Source organism: Sorghum bicolor, chromosome 9, assembly GCF_000003195.3.
Source record: "Sorghum bicolor cultivar BTx623 chromosome 9, Sorghum_bicolor_NCBIv3, whole genome shotgun sequence".
Classification (NCBI taxonomy): domain Eukaryota; kingdom Viridiplantae; phylum Streptophyta; class Magnoliopsida; order Poales; family Poaceae; genus Sorghum; species Sorghum bicolor.
The window spans coordinates 49,918,703-49,931,307 of NC_012878.2; positions in this window are offsets into that span (position 1 = coordinate 49,918,703).

A 12,605-nucleotide genomic window follows, 5' to 3' on the forward strand; every position below is an offset into this window, starting at 1 on the left:
AATTATCCAAAACCAAACTAGGGCTTTCACCAACAATGGTAAATATTGATGTCTCATTATCCCATTAAGGTGATCAATATACCATATTACATCTGACTGGTCCTTGGTTATTCTGTGATTACATAAAATACAGGACCCAACATTCAGGCTACATCGTCCACACTGATGACACCATTGTTTGATGAATGTGAATGCATGTCTAAAGATAGGGTAGATGTTAATGCGCCCTTGCCTCAATCAGCCGTGACCAACGATGGTAAGTATTGATGCCTTATTAGCCCATTCGGTGACCTAATTATATATCATGTTATACATAACTTAACCATGGTACAGAAGGGACAAGACCTAACCCTCAGCATGCATCTGATGCACCGACGACACCACTATTTGATGATAGTGGTAATTTACACTATTTTGTAACATTCTATAAACTATTTGAACTCCTTTGATTACTTTTACCCATAGTTCTCTGACTCACATATCTTTGATGGCTATAGACGATGAGGGAGATATATTTGAAGAGGATGAGGGATACCTGTTTGCTGGGCAAGGTATTTGTATGAAAAACCAAATAAATCAAATCTTCCACTACTTTATCTAAACTATTACGACTCAAATGTTATTTTAGAAGAGGAAGACGATGATAATGTCCAAGACAATGACCCTGAGGAAGACACGACTTATGTCCCTGAAGTACCTGACCAATATGATGAGGTGTATAGTAACATGCCTACAGATACCCATATGTTAAAACCTGTTGCAAATTGCAAGCACTGTGATGCAAAAAGATTTGAGCATGGACCACGTGGGTTCTGTTGTCGCGATGGAAAGGTCGAGCTCAATGAACTGAACGTACCTAATGAGCTTATGAGGCTTTGGTCAAGTAATGACACAGATGCTAGGCACTTTCGTAACAACATTAGGTTTTTCAATGGCCATTTCTCTTTCACTTCTCTATATTGTCGCCTCGATAGTGCTACTGCAAGCTGGAAAAATAGTGGCATATACACCTTTCGTGCACATGGCCAGATCTATCACAACGTGAGATCATTTGGTAGAGAAGAGGGTAAGGAGCCAAGACATCTTGAGCTTTACTTCTACGATGATGATCCAAGCCTTGAGCACCGCTATCGACGATGTCGTGAAGAGAAGTTGCAAAAAGACAAGGAAGTCATTGAGAGGCTTGTGGCTATCCTTCTTGACAACCCATACTCACAAAATCTTAGGAGTGTGGGCCAGGCTGACAACCTCGAGGACTATCATATCACACTAAACCTTGACCAGAGGCTAGACCAGAGAACATATAATGTACCGTTAACTTCAGAGGTGGCTGCTGTTTGGATCGAGGGAAGTGAACTCCTTGGTCAATTCCAGAATAGTGTTGTCCTACATGGGAAAGATAGAAGCAGACATGGCATCCGCTCATATCATGGATGTTATGATGCTCTTTCATACCCTCTATTCTTTCCTAAGGGTGAGCTTGGGTGGCACATGGATATTCCAAAGAAAGGAGTTAGTATGGAAGAAGTCATCGAGTATCGTGCCCTACAAAAGGCTCGTAGTGGGTCAGAAGAAGAAACAGGTTTGTTATTCTTCTAATTTAAATACTTCAATACATATACCTTAGTAGTTATTCTACAAACAACTCTAATTCAAGGCTATTTTTTGTAGACTCCCCTGGTAGACTATGTGTGTCTGTGCGTGACTACTACTGCTACAAGTTTCAGATGCGTCCAGGAATATTTAACCCCATATTGTATGGCAAGCGTCTATTTCAACAGTTTGCTGTCGACACGTACATTAAGATTGAGAGTTCTCGATTGGATTATATACGCAACCATCAAGATGATATTAGGGCCGACCTTTACCAAGGATTGGTTGATAGCCTACATGCCGGTGAAGGTAGAACAGAAGTTGTTGGAAAGCGAACTGTGATGCCTTCATCATTTATTGGAGGCCCACGTGACATGAGGCGTCGGTACATGGATGCTATGGCTCTGGTACGGAGGTTTGGTAAACCAGACATCTTTTTGACTATGACATGTAACCCAAACTGGGATGAGATCAAGCGTGAACTCTACCCAGGCCAAACACCACAGGGTCGTCCTGATCTCGTTGTTCGAGTCTTTAGAGCAAAACTACAAGAGCTAAAGGATAGACTACTAAAAAAGGATAACATGTTTATGTTGTTGAGTTCCAGAAGAGGGGGTTGCCACATGCACATTTTTTGTTAATCATGGATAGGAAGTACAAGATTACGTGCCCAGAGCAATATGATCGCCTTATCTCGGCTGAGCTCCCAAAGAAGAAGAAGTACAAAGTCTTGTACAAGATGGTTACCAAACATATGATGCATGGCCCTTGCGGAGTGCTCAATCGTGATTGTCCATGCACAAAGGGTCGTGATTCTTGCAAGAATCGTTACCCTAGACCTTTCTGCAATGTCACAATACAAGGCAAGGATTCATATCCAGTTTATAGACGACGTGAAGATGGCCGAAAAGAGAAAGTTCGTGGACATGAGCTTGACAATAGATGGGTCGTACCTTACAACCCATATCTCCTCCGTCTATTCAACTGTCACATCAATGTTGAGGCATGCGGAAGTATCAAGGCAGTTAAGTATCTATTTAAGTACATTTACAAGGGTCATGACAGGGCTTCTGTGGCTGTGAGAGAGGCTGACAAGGAGGATAGTGAAGGGAACATTGATGAGATCAAGCAGTACAGAGATGCTAGATGGGTAACCCCTCCAGAAGCCTTGTGGAGGATATATGGGTTTGATTTGAGTGATAGGTACCCTTCTGTTTTGTCCTTACAACTACATCTTCCAGACATGCACATGGTGTCATTTCACCGCCGCCAAGGGATTCAACGAGTGCTTGATCGTCCAGGTGCCGACAAGTCAATGCTTACAGCATACTTCGAGAAGAATAGGACAGATGAAACAGCTCGAGGTATATTGTATCGAGACTTTCCTGAGTTCTATACATGGCAAGCACAAGGCAAAATTTGGCAAAATAGGATACGTCGTGATACATTACGACAGATTGGAAGAATCGTGTCTGCCAATCCAGCTGAGGGGGAACGTTATTATCTTAGGGTTCTCCTGAACCAAGTGGCAGGTGCAACCTCCTTTGAGTGTCTAAGGACCGTGGATGGCAAAATCCTACCGACCTTCCGTGAAGCTACAGAAAGAAGGGGCCTAATCGAAGAGGATAACACGCTGAGCGAGAGTCTCACTGAGGCAACCGATTGGATGATGCCTTATGCGCTGCGAAGGCTCTTTGCAACAATATTGGTATTTTGTGAGCCCAGTGATGTGTTTGGACTGTGGGAGAAACACAAGGAGGCAATGTCAGAGGACTACAAGCGCAATAATCAATCCACCTTCATGGTGGAGCAGTTGGTCCTCATAGATATTCGAAAATTACTACAATCAATGCAGAAGGATATAAAGATGTACCCACTTCCTGATATTGATGACACATATGACACCTCTCATGATATTCCTAGAGAGATTTTTGAGGAGGCTAGCATTGAGGCTAACGAGGATGACGTGGCTCTTTCAAACACACTTAATGTGGAGCAACGAGCTGCGTACGATGAGATTATGTCAACAGTTGATACCAAACATGGGGGTCTCTTCTTTGTGGATGGTCCCGGCGGGACCAGAAAGACTTATTTGTACAAAGCCCTTCTCGCTACTATACGCAGTCAGAAAAAGATTGCTGTGGCAACAACTTCATCTGGTGTTGCGGCCTCAATAATGCCTGGTGGCAGAACTGCACACTCACGCTTCAAGATTCCCCTCACCATCGATAATGGGGCTTTTTGCAGCTTCACGAAACAAAGTGGTACCGCCAAGCTACTTCGGACCGCATCCCTTATTATTTGGGATGAGGTGACAATGATGAAGAGGCAAGGTGTCGAGGCGCTAGACAATAGCCTTCGTGATATCATGGACTGTCCTAACCTACCATTTGGGGGGAAGACTATGGTGTTTGGTGGAGATTTTAGGCAGGTTCTCCCAGTTGTTCGAAGAGGGTCGAGGGCTCAGGTAGTCGGTGCCTCACTGCGGATGTCGTACCTTTGGGATTTCATGCGACATCTAAAACTGGTGCACAACATGAGGGCAAAGAGCGACTCCTGGTTTGCAGAATACTTATTGCGTGTTGGTGGAGGTTCTGAGGAGGCGAATGGCAATGATGAAATCCATCTTCCTCATGATATATGCATACCACACACCGGGGAAGATAGTGATCTTGATACGCTAATTGATGTCATATTTCCTAACCTCAATGCAAATATGTCAAGCAAAGATTATATCACCTCTCGAGCGATATTATCTACACGGAATGAGTGGGTTGATATGATTAATATGAAGATGATAGATCGTTTCTACGGAGATGAGATGGTGTACCATAGCTTTGACTGTGCGGTGGATGATCCGCACAACTATTACCCTGAGGAATTCCTTAACACTTTGACACCCAATGGTCTTCCGCCACATATGTTAAAGCTGAAGATTGGTTGTCCGGTTATATTGCTTAGGAACATTGACCCTGCTAACGGACTTTGTAATGGTACCAGACTTATTATACGGGGGTTCCAAAAGAATACCATAGATACAGAAATTGTGTTGGGGCAGCATGCTGGAAACCGAGTTTTTCTACCTCGCATACCCTTATGCCCATCAGATGATGAGATGTTCCCTTTCCAATTCAAGCGAAAGCAATTTCCTATTAGGCTGAGCTTTGCAATGACTATTAACAAGGCACAAGGGCAGACTATCCCTAACGTCGGGGTGTACTTGCCGGAACCAGTATTCTCGCATGGCCAATTGTATGTAGCACTATCAAGGGCCACAACAAGATCAAACATTAAGATCTTGACCGTGTCGGCTAATGAGAAGGACATGAACAAGAAGAAAGAAAAAGGGGAGGGGAAGATGGAGAAGAAACCGACAAAGGATATACTCACAAAGAATATCGTATATAAAGAGGTTTTAACTCCATGAAAGAGGTAATATCTCACATGTCGATACACATTTTTTAGATAGTCAACAATACTTTTACTTTAAAAATAACAAACAACTTTTATGCAGGATACTTCTAACTACAGCTTCAATCATCTGTATGCTTTACTTGCAAGAAGTCAAATGTCTCATCTTCGACATGAAAAACTTTTGGCTGATTGGTGACCGGCTGCAGCTTGGTGTCGTCTGTGCAAAGCACGTTCTTCTGGTCAAACTATCCAGAGACTAAATTCTTAATTGTACAATAAATATTTATTCCTTGACATTGATTATGTGATCAGGAGGACATAATTTATGCCTAAGTAGAACTATTTTATTCCATAGTTTTCTTGTGACATGAAATTTCGATGTGACACTATTTTACATTAGCTTTGCACAATGAACCATGTAATTTTATTTTTTTCTTACTTCCATCGAAACATTATCTATATAGTAGAGTTTCTGAGCTTGTGACGCCATGCTCTTCTAGGTCATGTTAATTTCAAGAACTCTGTTTTTTGATTAAATATCACTTTAACGTCGGTTCTTAAATTTATAGTATTATCATTTTATCGTGCGATTCATATATTTTTAATATAAAAAATTTAGCTATCCCGTAGCAACGCACGTGCATAAACCTAGTAAATATAAAATTAAAACAAATTCTCCTATTTTGAGAGCTTTAAAATTTTACGGTGTTACATACTCATAGCAACAATTTATATGGATGGAGCATGAAGGTTCCACTGAGCTCCTTCATAGGTAGAGATCAAAGTTTAAAATAGCGGGCTATTGAAAACAGCGGCAGCTATAACAGTGCTATAGCGGCGCTATAACAGATAGCGTTTTTTTATAAAAAATACATGAAAAACAGGAGTAATTGATGAAAAAGACATGGTAAATATGAATTTTGATAAATAAAAATATGTTTTCATAAATCTAGGTAACATTACAAAATACCAATATGATATTACAACATGGTTCATGAAAGCTTTATTGTCCAAAATACCAAATTACTTGCAAATGATAAACGATAATATAGTCTAAGATAGAGTTTTGAGAGACAAACTGAGAAGATTTATTATAGCGGCGCTATAGCGGTGAAATTTATTGTAACAAATGCAACTTAGCGGCGCTATAGCGCGTAATAGTGGTGAAAGTTGTGATAGCTTAAAAAATACAAATAGCTTAGTGGCAAGCTTGTGATAGCTGAAAAAATACAAATAGCTTAGTGGCAAGCCTGTTCAGCAGCTATAGCGCCGCTATATCCGCTATTTTTTTCTTTGGTAGAGATGCAAAATATGTATGATAGGTCGACACACTCGTCATATACTCCTCGCGTTCTAATTTATAATATGTCTAGGTACGTAGCAAATGCTACTCCTTCCATCAAAAAATAGATGTCATTCTCATTTATCGAGAAGTTAATTTTTTTTAACTTTGACCAAATATATATATATATATATAATTATTAATACATAATTAATATCATTAGGATCATTGAATATATTTTTATAATAAGTTTATTTGGAGATTTAAATATTGCACGCATTTTTTACAAACTTAGTCAAAGTTTAAAAAGTTTGACTTGCACACATCTCATAATAGTTTCTATTTTGGGAGAGAGGAAGTATGTACTTGTTTGTTTCCCTTGGTAAAACTTTAATCCTGCGCTTTTAGCCATTTTTTTGCCATGGGGATATAGACTGGTGGGCTAAAAGTGGGCAAATGAGATGGACTAAAGTTTTTCCCATTTGCACCTCAAGGGGTGCAAAATTAGGCTAAAATTCCTTAGGGGGGAGTGAGTCGGACGCTGAATACCCCCATATCTCTCTCCCCCATATTCGGTGGTGGTGTTGCTCTTTCCCCGCCAATCTGTGGCGCTAGCGCCATCACCACCCCCTCCCCTCCCCTCCCCTTCCTAGGTTGGCTTCTCATCTCCTCTTCACTAGTGTGTGGAAGCGTCCGCTTCGGGATACTCAGTTAGCGCTCCCTGCCCGTTGGGGATGGGTGCCGCCGACCTGTGGCCCCGCATGAAGGCGGGCTCTGGAGCCCCATGGCTAAGTACCTATCCTCACCCTCGCTCGGGAGCCAATGATGGGGAGCACGCGGCACAGTCGCCGCCGGCGCCCGCGACGGAACCTCTGTGTGCCTCCACCGCCACCATTGAGCCCTCCTCAGATTCTGTTGACAGCAGGCAGCAAGAGGGGCAAATTAGTCAGTGTAGGATAGACGACTAAAGTTTTACCATGGATCCAAACACCCCCACGGCTAGCAAAGGTTTAGCAGCAAAAGTTTAGGGGCTAAACCTTTGCCATGGCAAATAGAAACAAATAGGGTCTATGTATCTAGAAAATCTAAAGCAACCTACTCCTCCGTTCCAAATTATAAGTCATTTTGACTTTTTTTTACAACCATTTTACTATATATCTAGCCATATGTTACATTTCGATTTATAGTAAAATTGATGTGCCAAAAAGTCAAAGTGACATATAATTTAGAACAACAGGAATGTAATTTAAGACAGAATGTGTAATAGTTTTTTTTCTAATTTGTTAGTCATTTTTTTAATAAGCATGCTTGTTCAGAGCATGTCTATACTTAGAAGTGCATTGAGAAATGACATATTTTAGAAATGAAAATAGATAAAACCAAAAAAATTTGGCATGTTTTTCATATATTTCAACGCATGATATGTTTTAAATCAAATTGTTGTTTACACATATAGCATGTTTGGTCAATTCATGAGCAACAGCATTTTAGTCAGTCTTAATATCCTTACAGTGTACTACAACTTGATCACCAATTAACTAGATAATAAAGAAGGTATAGCAGCAACTATAAGTTCTGTATATACCAGTGCAGAGCCAGTATGATGCATTTTCTTTTTAAAAATACGACAGGAGAAACATGTCATAATATGAACACATTGTGTGCCTGTGTCTGATAAAACAACTTTTGTAGTCTATATACACAGTAGCATGTATTTCATATGTTAACAATATGTAGAAACTAAAGCTCAATGACATATGTTAAATTTTTGAAGTGACTGACTAAAATCTTGCATTACATCTTTTCTATAAGTGTTTAATTGCTGATAGTTTTCATGGTCTATAGTAGCCTAAAAATATCTAGATCGACCCATACTACTCATCGGGTCAAGTGGGCTTTACACTTTTGGTTTTTACTACATAAAAACTTTTATAAACAAACAAATACAACTATTATGTAGTTGTGTTTTGCAACTTGTTTTTGTATCCAACCTTCGTCTTTAGGATACTTATTACCAAGAAACTACTCCCCCTCTCCCTTTTTAGGGCTTCTTTGGAAGCAATGGCAGACCTAAGATTTTATCATAGGGTATGTCGTACAAAAAATCTTACGCAATTTGGTAAAGCCACTTCCAATTCGATAAAACCATGTGCATTAAATAACATGATAAGCCTTAAATTGAAAGATTAGCTAAAAACTATAACAAATTATGATATAAAGAAAAGAAATACAAATAATTCAAAATAATAGCCGTAAAAGAGACTTAGAGCAAAATGGGATGAAAAGATAGCAAAAGAAAGAATGAAATATGTTATTTTATAGTTATAATATCTAGAGGGGATAAAAAAATAAAGACACATAAGGTGTCATGGGATACAACAGGAGGGGATAAAAAGAATAGAAAAACTAATCCATACTTAATTTTAAAAGTTATAAAAAAATAAAAAATTAAAATGTCATCGTACATAGCTATTGATAAGTGATAATAAAATGAAGCCGAAGTTATATTATTTTTATTTATTATTTTATTTCATGACATGTCTTATAGGGAACAACAACTTGGGGTGAATAAAACTAGAAAGTAAAGGATAAAACATATTATATTATATTAGTTATTAATATTGAGAGGGGGATAAAAGACTAGAAATTAAAAACAAATTCACAGGTGAGGTTTCACGAGACATAACAAGATGGAATATATAAAAACTAGAGAAAGAAATATATTATATATAGTTAATTTTGAAAGGGCAAAAAAACAAAGAATAAAGAAATGCAAAACAAAAAATGAAGACAAAAATTGCAGCCACAAAGGCTTGAACTTGCGACCTCTTGGTTAAAGACCAAAAAATATACCATTGGGCTAGCAAGACAAATCAATAACATATGTTGCAAATTTATATATGTATATTATAATACACTATTAATTAAGACCTTGTTCAGTTCGCGAAAAATTGTGACTTTGGCTACCGTAGCACATTTGTTTGTTTTGTGACAATTATTATCCCAATTACGGAGTAGCTAGGCTCAAAAGATTCGTCTCGCAAATTACAGACAAACTATGCAATTAGTTTTTATTTTCGTCTATATTTAATGTTTCATGCATGTATATAAAGATTCGATGTGATGAGGAATCTTGAAATTTTTTTAGAACTAAACAAGGCCTAAGTAGAAGGCTGACCCATAGGGTATGACGTCGCCCACTTGGCATACCCTATGGGTCCGCCCCTGTTTAGAAGGAAAGGGGAGCAAAACCCAGGAATAAAACACCCCTATGAAAGCTCTAATTTGGTTTTGGCTAATTGATGAAACCTAGAATAGTATCCTTGTCATTAAGTGATGTAAATGAGATAGGGTGATACACACCAAGTGGTGGAGCTAGATGATGGTCATGGTGATGGAGGTGACCAAAAGATAGTGATCAAGTGCTCCAACTTAGAAAAGAAGAAAGAAAAACAAAATGAGCTCAAAGCAAAGGTATAAAACATAAGGCCATTTTGTTTTGTCGGTCAAGACGCAATAGAGTGTGTGATCGAGTTTAGATAGATAACCTTACTATAAAGAGGGAAATCTTTAATTGTAATGATTATCTAGTGTCACTAAGTGTGAGTCTCATTTGCATATATATTATGCTTAGTGACATGGTGAGATGCATGAGAAAGCCTGGAAAGAGATAGCACTTGTTTTGGGCATGTTGTGAAGTCTAACTGAAATTTCTTGCTCATACTACTAATTATTCTAGTTAGAGGTGCTCTATTTGTTTGGCGTAATTATCTGAAAATTTAGTTGTTCCGAGCTAGAATTTCTAGTGCAGGAGTCCTCTTGCGCCAATGGTCAAAAGCACGTTCGCCTGGAAATTTTTTTTGCCCGAGCTAGAATTTCTAGTTCAGCATAGATCTATTTTGCCCCAACGGTCATGTGCGTGGGGTGAGGGAATTTAGGGGTGAAAAGACCCATTCTTCCTCACTTTTGCTCATTTTTCTTCACCACTTTCTTATTTGGAATCCTAAAGAAAGAAGAACAAGCTCTCTCAAGTCTCTCACTCCTAAGAATTATGTTCCATTCTAGTGAGGGATCAAGTTCTAGTGTTGATCTTGATGTTTTCAAGAGCATCTCCTCCCTCTTCTAGCTTTTTGATCATTTGAGAGAGGAAACCCTAGTGTGCATTTGTGATTGCATATTTGGTGGCACTAGCTGATGATTGTGATTGTTGATTTCTTGTTACTATTGGTGCTTGTCATCACCTAGAGGTTGGTGATTTGTTGATTGGTAAAGGGATTTGGTAATTATGTACGTCCTTAATCAAGGATTATATTTTTGAGGTGTTCGTGACCTTTTTCCTATGTAAGATCATAAAAGGTACTCTAGTGGATTGCTCATATCATTGAGTTACCTCACATGTGGATAGGTTCTTATGGCGCCCGATTGTTGGGCTAGGTGCATGATTCCTATTAGCTACCAAAACACTAAGTGTGTATGTGGACCCAACGGGGACTAGCGTATCGACAAGCATGTGAACGTCCAAAGAAAAATCTTGTGTACTTTGTGATTGGAATTTTCTTGGTGATTGTATTGATATATATTGTGATTGGTTCATCCCTCTTGCCACGACAGTATAAACATCCTACTCACTCTCTTTTATTTACATTGATATCTAGTTGTAGCAAGATCTTTAGTGTAATTAGTTTTGAGAGCTTGTTTGCTTGCTAGTTTAGTATCTCATTTAGTGAAGCTCTTTAGTGTAGCATGTTTGAGAGCTTTTAATGAGTAGTGACATAGTCTTGTTGTGTGCCTAGTCATTATAAAGAACTAGAATTACGATGTAGGTGGCTTGCAACACTTGTAGAGTTAGAGTAAAATTGCATTTCGCCATTTAGGTCACTAACCATTTGCTATAGCGAATTTGTATATAATTTTCATAGGCTATTCACCCCTTCTAGCCATTTAGGACCTTTTACCCCATTAAGAACTAGAATAATAATTAAAATAATATCCCCATAGATTACCTATCCAGGAAAAAATTTGGAATCCCGAAGGGATTGGAGTTTCCAAATTAGGCCTTAAGTGTCTCTATGGTATATGTGCTAGTCAAACTTTTTCAAGTTTACTAGGTTTGTAAAAGCATTGGCAATGTTTGTATCTCCAACTAAGTTTATTACGAAACTAGATTCATTGATCTATTTAATGATACTAATTATGTACCACAAATATTAATATTTTCTTGTATATTTAGATTACAACTGAGTATATTTGATTTCTTGGGAAGTGAGGACGACTGAAAGAGTACATGATTTATATGTTCATTAATAAAGGTGTCAATTGAGCAAAAAATATGGTATTCAATTAAAGAAGAGAGATAAAAAATAGTTACTTAGATAAACAAGTACAACAACAGACTAGTTCTCTAAGATATTAAACAAGCCAATAAAGCAGAGGGGAGAGAAACAGAAGTTTGTCGCTCAAAATACCAACTAGCTCAGCATGCAAATCAATGCTCCACTCTCAAATGTCTTCCATTCTCATCTCAAACTCTCTCCACACATGTTTGGTGCTTTAAATGTTTAAGGAATATAGACTAGTTATTGTATGCAGTGGCCTATAAACTTGTCTCTAGATTATTTGTCTTAGCTTATAGCCAAGGTTTATTAGTCTTGCTTTAAAAAACCATGTGTACACGAGAACCATGACACGAAAAGATGTGATAGATGCACGACGAAGAGAGAAGACATGTAATTGAATAAAAAATATTCTATTAGAATTATATACACTAGAACATAGTTTTTATGTGTAGTATCTGAATAAATTAATAGGTATAGAAAGTATTAGTATCCGGATTTTCTATGTGCCAGCTCTAATGTGGATTTCATGAATATTAAATAAGCGTAAACTCTAATACGTGATGGTCACGCACTCACAAGACTGCGCACCGCTCCGAGTAAATTCAATGAAACAACTGGTATTATATAGAAGGGGCCATAAACTTGAGAGTCTGACGAATTCGAAAAGTCGTTTGGTGTAGTTGAAACAATGGAGTTGGAACTTGTTTGGTCGAGTAACGAAAACTCAAACTCAAACTCAAAACTATCCCAATGGAATCTTTTTCTTCTTTTTCTCTCTCTCTAAATATACATTTCAAGCCTGCCTTTTGTCATGCATAAACTAATAACCACAAAAATGAAAGCTTCGATAAAAGCGGATACACCCAACATTGAAACTCATTGCCCAAGAGCACAGAAAAGACCGCTTCCATATCAAAAATAACAAAAACTAGCGCAAACATGTAATAGTGTATAGTGAAGGATCGGAGAAGCTTTCTAGT